General features: G+C 37.0%; 1 protein-coding gene and 1 long non-coding RNA gene across 7 annotated transcripts in view; one reads left to right on the forward strand and one right to left on the reverse strand.

Annotated features, from left to right (window-relative positions):
• Positions 1-16122, forward strand: part of npas3 (neuronal PAS domain protein 3) — a 609585-nt gene that overhangs the window by 59446 nt on the left and 534017 nt on the right. The gene's annotated exons all lie outside the window — the stretch shown is intronic.
• LOC147839929 (uncharacterized) lies at positions 1726-8570 on the reverse strand. Its single transcript, XR_015513050.1, has 3 exons — positions 8137-8570; positions 5048-8058; positions 1726-4452 (listed from the first exon to the last, which is right to left on the reverse strand). It is a non-coding gene; the product is annotated as an uncharacterized LOC147839929 (long non-coding RNA).

A 16122-nucleotide genomic window follows, 5' to 3' on the forward strand; every position in this document is an offset into this window, starting at 1 on the left:
TCCAGTAAATCACATTTCAAAGCTCTGCGGCGTTTCAGATGAACGGCATGATGGATGTAGACTGGACGACGTGTGTGTGTGTGTGTTTTGATCAGTGATGGGCGCTTTAACCAGGTGTCAAAATGTTTCTAAACAATGAGCTTGTTTATTCTGATTTACGTTACAGCAAACAATCACATAGAGATTGTGCAAATCAAGTGATTTACGAGACAAGCAAAAGATTTTGCAGAGGAATGTAAGAATCCGGAACGTGCATCATATGAAATATGCCAACAAATCGGGTTTGTTAACTTATTTTTGTGAGGATTGATAGATTTTCTGACATTTTAATGCTTTAATGTTGTGTTTTTTTTTTATTGAAACCCCAAATATTTACGAAATCATCAGTTATTGTGTATATTGTTTAGTCCCCAAGTTTTATTGCCGTAATTATGTTAGCTAAATATTTAGCCTACATGTCAGCATTCAGCATAAGTAAATCCGTGACATAAGCAAATAGATTTGACAGGACATAAAATTGGATTAACTGTTGCTGAAGACTGCATTCTGATTGGTTATTTAGCAACGAGTCAGAGTGTGAGTGTGACGTAATGACATAACAAGTAAACAATTCAAGCCAAAAAGAGTCAATAAGAGGCCGGCTTTAATAACAATGAGGCCAGCTGTAATATCACTATAGACTGTTTTGAGGGACAAACAAAAACAAAAGTCTCAACGTATTTCCTGTATTTTTTGAATTTCTATAGCTTTCGATAAAACAAAAAGAGCCACATATTGATAAATAATTTTATCATAGCTGTTTTTACATTAAATTATGATTGAATTGCCTCTTGTTACAGTTATGAAATACTTTGATAACAAGCAGGAAATGTTTATGGGCCAATGACATGACCACATTGAAGTGGTCTATACTTCTCAAATATTTGTAAACAATATGGATTCGAGAGTTCACACTTATGCCTAGTTCAGACTGCGTAATTTTAGCCCTGATTTTGGCTCGCCGACAGGTTTTGAGAAATCGGCGACAAATGCCTGAAATCACAGGCAAATCGTTGCTCGTGCATGTGAGTGACAATCACACAGTATGAACTATCAAAGATGCGATCTGAGAGAATCGCCTGCGAGATATTTGGCGTGCTAAATATCTGGAGCTGTCGGCGATTCAAATCATGCCGTGTGAATTGAGTTTTGACTGAAAATAACATCAGCGATCGCCTACAGCCAACGAGAGAGCGGCATTTACTTGCATGTGTGTATACCTGCTGCAGGTTAGCGGGAGGCTGGGGGAGAAGTTAAAAGCGATCTTTTTCGGTTTATTTGGACCCACGAAATGGAAGAAAAACTAGTGCAGGTTTGACAGGACTCAGGAGCACCCGTGTCTGTTTGACGTTTCATACAGAAAGAAATTAGTTTATTATCAACGTTAAGGAGAAATGGCTAATTCCCTTTAAACCTAGGTGAGCAAATATGTACATGTTCTACCCCATTAAAGGCTTCTTTCTCATTATGTAGTTAATAACAAAAGACATACTACATGTTTTTGGCTGTGAGACGTAGTTTGGACGAACTTGTCGGCGATTCTTCCTATAGAAAAGTCATGCAATGTGACAGTCCTTGTCACAGATCCATCTTGCAGTGTAAACAAAGCAGCGACGAAACGCTAGCACAGATAGTCATGCAGTGTGAAAACATCTGTGACACGACAAGTTTGAAAATCATGCAGTCTGAACTTGGCATTAGCTGATGATTTATTAAAGCTTGTTTGGCATGCTGTCCCAGGAGAGAGCCCCGAGCTCAAGGGATCCTTGAGCCCGGGGCTTCCTCCCGTTGGCAGAGCGAGAGGGGAGCCTGAGCTCGGTGGTTCTCAGAACTCCCCGACTGCAGTAGCTAAGGAAACAGAGGGGTTAGACAAATGCTTGATTGTTATACGTGTTGAATGTCTTTAGATGGTCTGAGGAAACCGTAGAACCTGGGGAAAACCCATGTGGACACGGGGAGAACATACAAACTCCTCACAGAAACGCCCACCGGCCCTAAGGGACCAGGGCCGGCAGTGTTCTTGCTGTGGGGCTCACAGTGCTAACCACTGGGCCGCCGTGCCGCCCAATTAGATGTAAAGGAGGAGATTAGGGGAGGAGGGGGATTCCTTCCAAACGAAGATAAAATGAGCTGAAAACTCTGGTTATTTATAGTAGCTTAGGGCTCATATGATTGGAAGATAGTGATTAGCAAATACGGGACCGGCCGTGATAAATCATAAGCACGTGATCCTCTCGAAATTAGTTTATGAATAAACTTCACTTATTAGATTATCAGACATATTTGCAGGAGGGAATCCATCTGTGGTGATTGGCGATTACTGTGATACCGGTACTAAATGCTGCTATGTTTACACTTTGTGCGCGGAGATAACCTGACTATTACACTTTGTGCGCGTTCAGTTTCTCTTTGTGAAAGGAAAAAAAAACAGACTACTGCTGTCTACGATGCAGAAAGACACATACTCTTGTGCAGGTGCAGAGCATAGCTCTCGTTTCAGCCGGCTTTTACTCATTTGGTGTGTTCACGCACAGCTTTTTGGTCCAGATGTGATCCAATGTGTGGAGATAACACAGTTGGGTTTCTTTAATGCTAGTTGTTTGGTTACAGCTTGGTGTGTCTCGGTGCTAAGAAGTCTTGATTTTCCTAATACTTACTGTGTAATCTCACACAATTTGTGTCAGGTATCAGTTCACCATGTTCATGGTTTTTGATTTGATACCAGTTTTAAATTAAAGTAGCAACAATACAAAACTTTTAGTTGTCTATAAATGTTTTTGGATATAAGACCTAGAAACAAGACAACAGCTGCGTCCCAAATGGCACACTATACACTATGCACTCATGCACTATGTACTTATGCACTTACACACTCAACAGGATTGTATGTGTATGTAGTGGCGTCCCAAATGGCACACTAATGTTTTTTTTACTAAGCGGAAATTCAAACCGTTTCCCTGATGACGTTTGACGGTTGCCAAATCAGTGAAATAAACGACTGAATTATCAAATAATACCTGCCGTGAGTATTGCCGCATTCACCATCGGGAGGCGCTATAATCACTCTCGTAGGAGAATTTTGCTTTCACCATCCAAAATAAATAAAGTTATTCAACATGTGCGTCCGATCGCTCCGCCCCTTCCTCTGCGTAAGCAAACCTGCGGTCGTTGAGTGCGTGAAGTGTCCATCATTACACACTTCATTTTAGTGGCTGAATGAGTGCATCATCCGGGTAATTAAAGTGCACTTATTATTTTTAGAGTTTTCAATGTGAACACACTACTTACACTATTTATACTACAAAATGGCGTAGAATAGTGCATAAGTATGCAATTTGGGACACAGCCAACATCTCCAAGTACAAAAGCATTTTTTTTTTTGCTGTTTATGCAGCATGTTGTAGTATTTTGAGCATGTTTAAATAGTGTATAGATGTCGTTTACTTCAGTCTTTAGTTTTGATCACATGATGTTAAGCAATTTCAGGATTTTGGCTCAGAATTGGAAATGAAATTCCCAGGCTCATATATTTAAATTTAACACATTTTGTGGGTTTTATGTGTGAGTTTAGTCAATCACACACATATCTTTGAATATGAATGTTTAAGCAAGTGCATTAGACGTCATATATAAAGTTAGACATTGAAGTTTGTAGTTAAAACTTATAACAAATTAATGATGTGTGATACTCTATTGATCCTGATCCTTTTATAGTCACTGACGGAGTTTCTTTGCATTTTTCTTAATGCTTACAAGGCAATCTCACACAACGCATGTCAGTTATCAGTTCAGCATGCTCATGGTTTTTGTTTTCAATGCCAGTTTTAAAGTATTATAGCATCAAGAATTTTCAGTTGTCTACATTAGGGGTCACCAATCTCGGTCCTGGAGGGCCAGTGTCCCTGCACGGTTTAGCTTCAACTTGCCTCAACACACCTGCCTGGGTGTTTCAAGTATACCTTGTAAAACCTTGATTAGCTTGTTCAGGTGTGTTTGATTAGGGTTGGAGCTAAAATTTGCAGGACACCGGCCCTCCAGGAACAAGTTTGGTGACCCCTGGTCTACATGTATAATTCTTTTTTATGTTTTGACTTGAAACAAGACAAAACCTTTAAGTTAAAGAGCTGTTTCTGTTGGCTGTGCAGCACATATATTTTTAAATAGTAAATATATGCAATTTAATTCAGTCTTTAGTTTCAATTATGTACAATGTTTTCAAAATTTCTGAATCCGAAATAAAATTTTCAGGCTCAAATATTTCAAATATGACACATTTATTGGGTTTTACAAGTGTTTAGTCAATCGCACACACAGCTTGGTGTAAGAAGTTTTTAAGCAAGCGTATTAGATGTCACTCTCAGTAATGAAGCTAGTTTGTAGTTATGATACTCTGTCTATCTCCTTTTATAGTCACTGAAAATAATTAAAAGTCAGTTTCTTTTGATTTTCCTTAATGCTCACAGTGTAATCTCACACAATTCATGTCAGTTATGAGTTCAGCATGTTCACGGTTTTTGATTTTGATGCCAGTTTTGAAGTACAGTACTAACAAGACGAAACTTTCAGTTGTCTATAAATGCTTTTGGACTTAAGATTTTGTTGATGTATTGACTAAAAATATGACAAAACCTCTAAGAAAAAGAGCTGATTTTTTGTAGTCCATGCAGAATAACTGACAACTGACATGAATTGTGAGATTACACTGTGAGCATTAAGGAAAATCAAGAACATGCTGTATTTTACAGTATTTTTAAACGGTAAATATATGCAATTTAGTTCAGTCTTTAGATTCAACTACAACGGTTTCTAAAATTCTGAATTTAAAATTAAAATATCAGGCTCATATATTGAAATATGACACATTTAGTGGGTTTTACGAGTGGGTTTATTCAATCTCACACATGTACTACTGTATGAATTTTTAAGCTAGCGCATTAGATGTCACTCTCAGTACCGAAGCAAGTTTGTAGTTAAAATAGTCTAATAATCCTGATCATTTTATTGTCACTGACAGAGTTAAAAGTCAGTTTCTTTTGATTTTCCTTAATGCTCACAGTGTAATCTCACACAGTTCATGTCAGTTATCAGTTCATCATGTTTACGGTTTTTGATTTTGAAGCCAGTTTTGAAGTACAGTACTAACAAGATGAAACTTTCAGTTGTCTATAAATGCTTTTGGACTTAAGATTTTGTTGATGTTTTGACTAGAAACAAGACTGAGTAAAAGAGCTGTTTTTTTGTAGTCTATGCAGCACATACAGTAGTACGTGTTTAACTAGTAAATATATGTCATTTAGTTCAGTCTCTAGTTTCAATCACATACAATAGTTTCTAAAATTCTGAATTCTAAATGAAATTCTCAGGCTCATATGTTCAAATATGACACATTTAGTGGGTTTTACGTGTGAGTTTAGTCAATCGCACACACACAGCTCTGTATGAATTTTAAAGCAAGCGCATTAGACGTCGCTCTCAGTACTGAAGCGGTCGTGAAAGATGAGTGTTTAAACTGCGACGGCGGAGCGGGATCCTGCCACAGCAGAACAAAGGATTGCGTTTCTCTCGCTCTCCGTTCGAACAGCAATCCTGCACACTGCTCCTCTGTGACTCCAGAGCGAAGGCATTCCCGCTCTGTCATGGGAAAGTGTTCGCGGAGGAAGAGAAGAGCTCTTCCACTCCAAGTCTCCTTTTGTCTGAGGACCCTTAATTGGGCCCCTCTTTGAAAACCAAGGTGCTAAAAGAGGGACTTGAAATTTATTTTCCCCCATCAATTAAACAAAATGAACAATATGTTCTCAGAGAAAAGAAAATCTCCTCGTCTTCTTGTACACCTGAAAAAAAAGCTGGTCTTTTTTATTTTTTTTACACTTGCGAACACACACACACACACACACACACACACACACACACACACACACACACACACACACACACACACACACACACACACACTCCGAGGCTGTGGGAATGTTCTGGTCTCCCCTAGAGCCGGAGATATTGGTGCCCGTGTAAGAGGGGCCTGTATTTACAAGGCTTAGCGATGTCGGAGTGGCTGTGGACGGCGGAGATAACCTGACTATTACAAGCTTTGTGTCTGCGCTCAGAGATGGCAGTCAGCTGCCTCTTATTAGGCCAATTTAATTAGACTCATTTCAATAGAATTAATTAGTGCGGTGCCACAAGATTTAAAAAGGAAGGTGATTGAAGTCGTGTGTTTTTTTTCTTCGTCTCTCTCTCTCTATAAAAAGCATTGTTTCATAATTTAATTTCAGAAGTACTTTAATAAGATCTTGGATCTTTTAGCTGTCGGAATAATTTTTCAAACTATTATAAAGGTTTTGCGCTTGCATTATTCTCATAATTGCACCGCATGCTGGTATAAATGTCACAAGTTTTTCATTTTATGTAAAGTGTAGGGTGTTTTTTCTTTTTATTAGAACTTTTTTACAAGGCACACTTTTTACATTCTAGTAAAAGAGCCATAGCACGGTTTGCATGATTATTACTGCTAACTAGATTTGTGGTGGTATTTTATAAGATTTCTGGTAATAAAATATAATAAAATAAAGTAGCTGGTAAGAATAAAGCTTCATTCTTTGTGGAGAATGGGAAATGTGCCTGCATATTATGTAATCAAGACAAATAATATCTATCAGTAAAATCAGCGCACACTTCAATCACTGTGTAGTTGGTATGATTCACTTTTTTTAAGTTAAGCTTGGCATGCCATTGAATAAATGTTTAATGCTGGAAACATTTAAACATTTTCCCATAAGATGGTGTTTACAAGACAAATAATTAAAAAAAAATTTTTTTTTGGCCATTTATTGAAATAACTACTTGGAAGTATTGGGTGTATAAAATGCTAACTTTAGAAGAACAATTTTCTTCAAGACTATATTTTCTTTAAGCAAATTACAAAAATATGAATTTGTGAAAATGGTGGGCTGGCATGCATAATACAGCATATTGTTGTTGTTTCTGGGGATTGATGTGAACAAAGATTGTTATGATATAATTTGCATGCAAAAGTAAAAAAAAAAAAAAAACAATTTTACTGTAAACACTTTAATTTAGAAGAAATTAAATGTCTTTCAATTTGCTTTCAAATGTACCAAAAAAACTTCTTTGCAATTATTGTTTTAGTTGTGATTTGGACTTTCATTCTTTGACATTGTGTTCTCTCTTGTTAGGTTTGGCTAGTTTATAACAAACTCTGTTAGTGCGATTTTATTTGAATACGTGTGAATGCTGTCTTCCGGTTTTTAGTGTGCACCAAACAAGCAGACTGAAACCCTCGCAAAGATGCATCTCTGACATTTAATACATGTAAAGACATGTAATTAATCAATCAAATCAATCAAAGACATGTAATCAATCAACCAAAAACTGGACATGAGGTCACAAGATGCAACCATGAAAAAATGTGATGTTGCCCATTTAAGTTTAAAACAGATGTTGAAAATGTGCGTCTTTGCTGCAGATCTTAGATTATGTTTGTGACAGGAATTCTGGTCCTGTTTTGATTTATTTGTGTAAGGTCTCTGCTAGTTCTAATATGTTAAAGAATATACTGTCTTATGCACTTGTGTATTCAGCCCTGCACACCACATTGTTTTTGATGTACAACATATAAAAACAGTATAACGTGCTATCAAAACTGAACTACCCATGTAAACTGAATGTAAATTAAATGCGAACCGTACCAAACTGCTTATGTGACCTGAATTGAACTACAAATGTGAACTAAATGTGAACCCAAGCAAACTACAAATGTGAACTAAATGTTAACTGTATGTGAACCAAATGCGAACTAAACAAAACTATAAATAGTAACCAAATGTGAACTGAATGTTAACTGTATGGGAACCGAATGCGAACTAAACAAAACTAAATAGTAACCAAATGTGAACTGAATGGTAAACTAATGTCAATGAAAACAAACTGAATGGGAACCGAACCAAACTACAATTGTGGAACGAATGTGAACAAAATGTGTACCCTATTAAAAAAAAATAACTAAATGTGAAACAAATGCGAACCGAACCAAACTATAAATGTTAACCGAATGTGAAGCTAATGCCAGTGAAAGCAAACTAAATGTGAACCAAATGCAACTGAACAGAACTACAAATGTGATTTGAATGTGAACTGAATGTGAACCTAATGTCAGCCAAAGCAAACTACAAATGTGAAACATATGTAAACCAAATGTGTATTGTTTTGAACAAACAATGTGAACTGAAAGTGAACCAAATGCGAACCGAACCAAACTATAAATGTTAAACAAATGTAAATCTAATGTCAATGAAAACAAAGTGAATGTGAACCAAATGCGAACTGAACAGAACTATAAATGTGATTAAAATGCGAACCTAATGTCAACCAAAGCAAACTACAAATTTGAAACGAATGTAAACCAAATGTGTACTGTATTGAACAAAAAATGTGAACTGAATGTGAACCAAATGCGAACTGAACCAAACTATAAATGTTAACCAAATTTAAACTGAATGTGAATCGAATGTCACCTGAACCCAACTACAAATGTGAAATGAATGTGAACCAAAAGTAATCCGAACCAAAAACAAAGAACTGAACCAAACTATGAATGTTAACGAAATGTGAATCTAATGTTAATGAAAACAAACTGAATTTGAACCAAATGCGAACTGAGCAGAACTACAAATGTGATTCAAATGTGAACTGAATGTAAATCTAATGCCGAGTTCAGACTGCATGATTTTCAAACTAGTCGTGTCACAGATGTTTTCACACTGCATGACTATCTGGGCTAGCGTTTCGTCACGACATGGACATTCACATTGCATGACTTTACTATAGGGAGAATCGCCGACAACTTCGTCCAAACTACGTCTCACAGCCAAAAACATGTAGTATCTCTTTTGTTATTAACTACATAATGAGAAAGAAGCCTTTAATGGGATAGAACATGTACATGTTTGCTCACCTGGGTTTAAAGGGAATTAGCCATTTCTCCTCAACGTTGATAATAAACTAATTTCTTTTTGTATGAAATGTCAAACAGACACAGTTGCTCCTGAGTCCTGTCAAACCTCCACTAGTTTTTTCTCCATTTCGTGGGTCCAAATAAACCGAAAAAGAGCGCTTTTAACTTCTCCCCCAGCCTCTCGCTGGCCTGCAGCAGGTATACACACACGCACACACAAGTGAAAGCTGCTCTCTCATTGGCTGTAGGCGATCACTGATGTTATTTTCAGTCAAAACTCAATTCACACGGCATGATTTGAATCGCCGACAGCTCCAGATATTTAGCACGCCAAATATCTCACAGGCATCGGCGACTCATCGGCGATTCTCTCAGATCGCGTCTTTGATCGTTCATACTGTGTGATTGTCACTCACGTGCACGAGCAGCGATTTGCCTGTGATTTCAGGCATTTGTTGGCGATTTCTCAAAACCTGTCGGCGAGCCAAAATCGGGGCTAAAATCACGCAGTCTGAACTAGGCATAATGTCAACCAACCCAAACTATAAATGTAAAATGATTGTGAATCAAATGTGTACTGTGTTGAACAATAAAATGTGAACCGAATGCCAACCAAACCTAACTATAAATGTTAACCAAATTTGAACTGGGTGTGATCCTAATGTCGACCCAACCAAACTACAAATGTGATTCGAATGTGAATGGAAGCTAACAACAAACACCCCTAATTTTAGAGCAATTATGGATTGTATACTATATATACACACAATTGTTTCATTTTTTAGGTTTTTAATAACTCCTTTAGAATAAGATTTGTAAAAGGAAACGAAGACAGCTGAAGTAGATAGATGCGTGTGTGTGTGTGTTTGTGTGTGTGTGCATCTAATGCTTTTCAATGAGCTAAACTCACATTTAACCCAGATCATTTTTAGAAGTGTTGAATGTCAAGCACATCTTCAGAGGGTTAAGTTGTTTTTCAGAAGCGTTTGTTGTTCCTTGTATAAGCGGGCTCTCGAGCGGCTGTGTTTTTGTTGCAGTATCGGCGCTGCGGTGAGCTCAGTCTGACTTTATAACCAGTGATAGCGGCTCTGCAGGAACGACAGCAGCGCACATGCTAAAGAAACACGTCCTCTGCGCTTCATTGTACAAATGTCAATGCTGCCAAACAACAAGAGACCCCTCTCTGTCCTGCACTTGAGTGTGTGTGCGGGTGTGGGATAAACTACTTCTGTTTGATTTAGATTTTTTTTTTTCCTCTACATCTGATTTGGCAGTACAAGGCCATCCGGCGCTCTGTCAGATATAAATGTTGCTCTTTGATATACACGGGAGTCTAAAAGATGCTGGTATTTGCGCCTATAAAATTTTTCATCTCAGCATGGGAGCTTAACGTGTGAAATGTACATCTCTGGAACATTTTGATATGGAGATAAGTGGTGAAATTTGAGGAGATTTGCATATTCCGCTGTTGCTCGGCTCTGTGTGGCGGGTAAATTTTTAATCAGTACAGAGGAAAAATTAATTTGCTATCCCAGAAAGGAGGAGCAGTACCAGAGGGATGCTTACAGTTTCATTAGTCGTGTTTTGTCAAAACAGCACCAACTGGCAGAACTAGAGAGAGAGGAAATAATAGGGAAAAAAAGAAAAACCTTCTGTGAACAGGAAGTTCACAGTTTGTAAGCAGGAAACCAACGGTGAACGTGCCAATCAGAGTATCGAGTACACAGTGATGTGAGACGTCGCATGCTGTGTTTACACTGCAAGCCACCAGCTCCAGTCCGAAAGCACGTCACTACTGAATGTTTACTAACTGGGTTACTGGGTTGAGTTACATAGCATAGCTGGTGTTCAAACAGAGATGCGGGTTTTAATGGGAAATACAACAGATAGAGAGGCGGAATCGATGATTATTGATTTATGGGGCTTTCTTTTTCAATTCATTTATAATTAATGTCAACATTTTAAAAATAATCATTCATTCATTCAATTTCTTTTAGCTCAGTCCCTTTATTCATCAGGGGTTGCCACAGCAGAATGAACCGCCAATTTATCCAGCATATCTTTTACACAGTGGATGCCCTTCCAGCTGCAGCCCAGTACTGGGAAACATCCATACACACTCATTCACGCACTTACTCTACGGCCAATCTAGTTTATTTAATTCACCTATGCTGCATGTCTTTGGACTGTGGAGGAAACCGGAGCACCTGGAGGAAAGCCACAACAACACGGGGAGAACATGCAAATTACACACAGAAATGCCCGGCTGGGACTCAGATCCGCAACCTTCTTGCGGTGAGGTGCTAACCACTGTCGCCTTAAGAAATAATCAGTGCGCTGTTATATAATACGATTTAATAATTGTGTTTGTTTAATAAATCAGTTTTGTTCAAATACTTCAAATAATATCTATAGTAATTATGGATTATGTGTTAAAATGGCTCTTTTGCGATAAATTAAGGAAGATGTTTTGAGAAGGTATCAAATGATTTATTGGCCCAGTGCTATTTTAGAATTGTTAGAATGGCAGAGACTAAAGGCTATTTTCCATTTTTCTTTAATGATGCCTTTAAAGAATCGTTCTGTTCAGTGAGTCAGTGAATTAAGAGCCACTTTGACTGATTCAGTATGGGGAAGAGTCATGCAGCTGATTCAGACTGAGAAATACATGATTGTTTTAATATTATTGACTAGTTATCTAATAGTAAATACACCCTGTTAGATTGTGTTATATTATTATTAATAATATACAGTTGAAGTCAAAACTATTAGCCCCCCTTTGAATTTTTCCTTTTTAAATATTTCCCAAATGATGTTGAACAGAGCAAGGAAATTTTCACAGTATGTCTGATAATATTTTTTTCTTCTGAAAAAAGTCTTATTTGTGTTATTTCGGCTAAAATAAAAACAGTTTTACATTTTTTAAACAGCATTTTAAAGTCAATATTATTAGCCCCTTTAAGCTATATTTGTTTCGATAGTCTACAGAACAAACCATCATTCTACAATAACTTGCCTAATTACCCCAACCTGCCTAGTTAACCTTATTAACCTAGTTAAGCCTTTAAATGTCACTTTAAGCTGTATGGAAGTGTCTTGAAAAATATCTAGTTAAATAATATTTACTGTCATCATGGCAAAGATAAAATAAATCAGTGATTAGAAAAGAGTTAATAAAACTATTATGTTTAGAAATGTGTGGAAAAAATCGTCTCTCCATTGAACAGAAATTGGGAAAAAAAAATAAACAGGGGGCTAATAATTCTGACTTTAACTGTATACAGTATAATATTATGATATATAGTATTTAAAGTCAACCACCCCAACTGATTGAGTGAGTGGATGAGTGAGTTATTTAATGGATTCAGATGACTAACTTATGAGTTTAAATTGATCAACTCTAACTGATTCTGTATGTGAATCACTCAATTAACCAATAGTATCTGGATGCAGCCTTTATGATGCAAGCTGAGACTGCATCACTCAGCGATGCAATGTCAGACACAATGGACTCAAATGGAGCTAGTGACGTCACTGTGACGGGTAGGGTTTGGGGTGGGGTTAGGTAAGCCCATTAAAAAGCATTGGATGCAGCCCAGATTGTGCTGCACCAGGTCTGCAGACAGACCCCTCTCCAATTAACTGATTCACACTCTCAGAAATAAAGGTTCATAATCTTTTGTACTTTTAAGTCAGTTTCAGTTTCTTTTACTTTGTCATTTAAAACATCACAGTAAAATTGTAATGCAGAATGAAATTACGTTGCAACAGACCCAACAACAACATAAATTATCATTATACAAACACTATAAAATCCTAACATGATAAAAAAGCTTTTATAATTTCATAAAAATATAGTTATATAAGATATAACCTAATTTAAAAAATCTTTGGAGAGAATAAATTAATACTTAAATACCCATTTCACCATTTGTTATAATTGTTGTAATATTAATTATTTATGATATAAATAATTATTGATTTATTATTTTACACTATTATTTTATTATTTTATTATTTACACTAGCTATCAATAGTGTTTAGGAAACGGTATTATTCAAAAGTTAAGGTATGAGCTACAGATTTGTACTTTTTTATGCATTAATATGCACCTTTAAGGACCTGACAAAAAAAAGTACCTTTTGAAAAGGTACTGCCCCAATGCCCAGTGGTTTTTACTTTTATATCTGAGAGTGCAGGATAGTTAAATTAAACCCCTCTAATTTATCCTGGGGGTGCATGGTGGTGCAGTAGGTAGTATGTTTGCCTCACAGCAAGAAGATCGCTGGTTTGACCCTCGGTTAAGTTAGTTGGCATTTCTGTGTGGAGTTTAAATGTTCTCCCAGTGTTCACGTGGGTTTCCACCCTGTGCTCCAGTTTTCCCAACAAATCCAAAGACATGCGGTACAGGCGAATTGGGTATAGACTAAATTGCTAAATTAGGTGTGTAAATGAATGTGTATGGATGTTTCCCAGTGATGAGCTGCAGCTTAAAGGGCATCCGCTCCATTAAAGGGACTAAGCTGAAAAGAAAATAAACGAATGAATATCCTCTGTCAGTGAGTTGTTTAACTGATTTAGACTAAAAGCTTATAAGTTAAAAAAATATTTATACCAATTTAATTCCAATTTATTAAAAAAAAAACTGATTAAGAGTCAATTTAGTCAGACATCGCAATTACATATATTTATATAAATAAATATAGATGAAATTAAATTAATCAAATGTGTTAACATAACAATTAAAATGTATAATTAGACATTTTAAATATATATAGCTATAATAAAAGATAAAGCAATACAATAAAATAAAATCACAATATTTCTCTGTAATTTTATGTGCTGTGGTATTTCTGCAGATATATGAACAGTCAAAATGGTGTTCACAGTCATTATAGACGGCCCTCAAAATGACAGAGTTCGGTATCAATTGGTACTGAATTTTTTTAAACGGTCCTTTTACGCTAACATTGGAGCACATTTTCAAACAGTACTGATTGGCCATCTTGTTCACATGCTCAACAGATATGACTTCGAACACTTCACTGACACTGGAGCTTTTCAAAGCCATGCTGATCCATCAGCAGATCACTCGTATGTCAGCTCAGGGCCAGACGGAATCTGCGGACATCTTTTGCTATTTCTGCGGAGAATTTTGGTAAAAATCTGCGGATTTCTGCTGAATTATTTTGGGAGCATCATAACTAAAACAATATGTAAAATAGAAAATTATATCTTTTATTTACTTTTATTTTTTATTTTTATTTAACTTTTATTTAATGTTTACAATGCAAATCCAATTAGATTCACTTTATTTGGTAAACAAAGTCTCTCATATTATACCTCTACTAAAAGACAGAAAATTTTACTTTACAAACTGCATTGTACATAAATCAGATAAACATTTTCATATTAGTCAATAATATTACTGTAATGAATTTAAAAACAGAATAAACTTAGAATTACTTAAGTAAATAAACAGAATTAATTATGGGCTAAAAATCTGTGGAAAATCTGCAGAATTCTGCGCGTGCAGATTTCGTGTGGGCCTAAAATAAGCTGATTGATGTGTCTTTGAAACGCTCCAGTGTCAGTCTATCTCTTCTTGCAAGAGTGGTAAACCTTCATGGCCAATCACAAGTCATATCTGCTGATCATGTGAACAATGTCGGCCAATCAGGGCTGCTTAAGAACATGCTCAACAGCGTTCAAATGCTAGCGGGAAATAGACGTATAAAATTTCAGCACTGATTGGTAACATACTCGATATTTTTGTAAACCCTACAATCAAAACAACTAAATGTTTTAAAAATCGTTCAGTTCCAGCATTAAAAGTAAAAGGACCGGCTCTAAATGAGAACCAGTTCTCCTCACCCAAGCCTGGTCCCTCAGTACCCATCCCGTATATCCATAATGTCAGATTTCAGGTTGCGCTGCAGCACCTGCACCATCTCTCATTCTCTCTCTTTCTCGCTCTGCTGTGTTGTGTTGCTTTCAGGCCAAACTCTGCCTGGAGAATTTTAGATGTGAATCGCATCGATATCCTCTCGGAGAGTTTGATTAATTATATAAGGCAGCGTTCAGGGACGCGTTCCTGCAACCTGTTTAACTCGGAGGGAATTCGGCATGCAGACAGATGGAGGGAGTGATGGAGGGGAAGAGAAAGGCGTTCTTGCCAAACCTCTGCTGAGGGGGAAACAATTTAGAGTGTTAGCAACTGCCTGATAAGAGGTTAACAATAGTGCGAGCTTTTTCCTTCTCTTCTCTCAGAGCCTTGCGGGACCACAGGGAGGAATCCGGCAGCAGCGCCTGACAATCACCCGCTCTAATGTATTCATATATGGAGACACGCGAGCGTTTGCGCACTGCTTTACTCAAGTGCTCCACCAGAACGTGCAGAGTTTGTTTCCTGGGAGTAGAATAAAATGTTAAAAGAGATGAATAACAAAGTAAAGAGCAAAAAAAAAAAATGAAAGTTTTCTTAAAAGTCTTTTGGGCTTCTGCGGCGCATGTTTGCTGAAGAAACACTCGCTGGCAATGCATCAAACGGAAGCTCTCTAAATTGACTGCACCGTTTTTTGGCGTGCGCTAACTTTGCGGACTTTGTTCTCGGTCGCTGATGAAATGTTCCGAAGGCGAGAAATTGACTCCGTTCGCTTTATTGTTTGTTTTCATAATCTTACATCAAAAAGTAATTACTCAGTCCTCTGAAACTGCTTTTCTGCTGACATGACCAAAGCTGCTGGGGTGTGAAAAATAATATTAAACTAGATTTTTGCTGGGGGTTTTTTCTTGAGTGCTGTTGCATTCCTCTGCAGTAGTCAAAGTCTCAGTACTAGGGGTTGTCAGGTTGTTTCTACACTACACTTAATACTTAATACTTTATTGGCATTGGTGGTTTCATGCAGTGATAATCTGTAAGCCGTGGCAACATTTCTGTGACAGCTCTTAAAAATCACGTTTTTGTTTGGTGTCTGTGAATTGAAACCAAAATATTCCCGTATTATCGATGTCCTGTTTTTCTTAGATGTTAATTAATCTATTAATGCTTCTGAAGCAGCAGATGCCATTATCCAAATTGTTTGCTCTTTTCTGTATGTTTTAGTTATTTA

The sequence above is a fragment of the Danio rerio genome, chromosome 17 (genome assembly GCF_052040795.2).
Source record: "Danio rerio strain M-AB ecotype USA chromosome 17, GRCz13ab, whole genome shotgun sequence".
NCBI lineage: Eukaryota > Metazoa > Chordata > Actinopteri > Cypriniformes > Danionidae > Danio > Danio rerio.